Here is a 1,593-nt window from a genome sequence, read left to right as displayed (position 1 = left end):
AAAACAGATGCTTTCCTCCTAAGGTAGGAACAAGGCAAGGGTGTCCTCTCTTACCCTCCTATTCAACATCATAGTGGAAGTCATAGCTAATATAACAAAACAAGAAGAGGGAAAGCAGGTATACACATTGGAAAGGAATAAATAAAATTATCTTTCTTTATGGATAACATGATCATCTTTGTAGAAAATCCCAAAGAGGCTGGGCTCAGTCACTCACACCTGTAATCACAGCACTTTGGGAAGCTAAGGCAGGCTGATTGCTTGAGCCCAGGTGTTTGAGACCAGCCTGGGCAACATGGTGAAGCCCCATCTCTACAAAAATTACAAAAATTAGCCAGCCATGGTGACACCCACCTGTAATTCCAGCTACTCAGGATGCTGAGGTGGGAGGATTGCTTGAGCCCAGGAGACTGAAGCTGCAGTAAGCCAAGATCGCGCCAGTATACTCCAGCCTGGGTGACAGAGTGAAACCTTGTCTCAAAAAAAACCAAAACAAACAAACAAAAAAAACCTTGAAAAATCGCACACACAAGACGAGTGAAAGACAAGCAAACCCAGCAATTGCACCTCTTGGTGTAGACCTACTAGAAGTGTGTAGGCCACACTGGGCACCAGTCACTCGAGCACAACATATCCTGACCACCAAAACCAAAAACAACCTGTAAGTCTTTTCAACAGTAGAATGGACAATTGTGGGCTGGGCACAGTGGCTCATGCTTGTAATCCCAGCACTTTGGGAGGCCAAGGCGGGCAGATCACCTGAGGTCAGGAGTTCGAGACCAGCCTGGCCAACATGGAGTAACCCTGTCTCTCCTAAAAAATACAAAAATTAGCCGGGCATGGTGGCACATGTCTGTAATCCCAGCTGCTCAGGAGGTTGAGACAGGAGAATCTCTTGAACCCGGGAGGTGGAAGTTGCAGTGAGCCAAGATCGTGCCATCACACTCCAGCATGGGCAACAAGATGGAAACTCCATCTCAAAAAAAAAAAAGGCTGGGCACGGTGGCTCACACCTGTAATCCCAGCACTTTGGGAGGCCGAGGCAGGTGGATTGCAAGGTCAGGAGATCGAGACCATCTTGGCTAACACAGTAAAACCGGTTCCTACTAAAAATACAAAATTAGCCGGGCGAGGTGGTGGGCGCCTGTAGTCTAAGCTACTCGGGAGGCTGAGGCAGGAGAATGGCGTGAACCTGGGAGGCGGAGCTTGCAGTGAGCCGAGATCACACCACTGCAGTCCAGCCTGGGCAACAGAGCAAGACTTTGTCAAGAAAAAAAAAAAAAAGAATGGACAATTGTGGTGTATTTATACAACAAAATACTATGTATTATAGCAATGGAAATGAACAAACTTCAGATACCTGAAGGAACATGGGTGAATTTCATAGACATGAAGAGGTCAGACACAAGCACAGCTCCACACATAGAAAGTTCAAATGGCAAAACTGTATGACAGCTGGTTAAAAAACCAAATGAGGGGCCGGGCACAGTGGCTCACACCTGTAATCTCAGTACTTTGGGAGGCCTAGGCCAGAGGATCACTTGAGACCAGGAGTTCTAGACCAGCCTGGGCAACAAAGCAAGACACTCTCTC

Source organism: Mandrillus leucophaeus, unplaced genomic scaffold (genome assembly GCF_000951045.1).
Source record: "Mandrillus leucophaeus isolate KB7577 unplaced genomic scaffold, Mleu.le_1.0 Scaffold23, whole genome shotgun sequence".
NCBI classification, from domain to species: Eukaryota; Metazoa; Chordata; class Mammalia; order Primates; family Cercopithecidae; genus Mandrillus; species Mandrillus leucophaeus.
Note: the sequence above shows the minus strand (reverse complement) of the source record.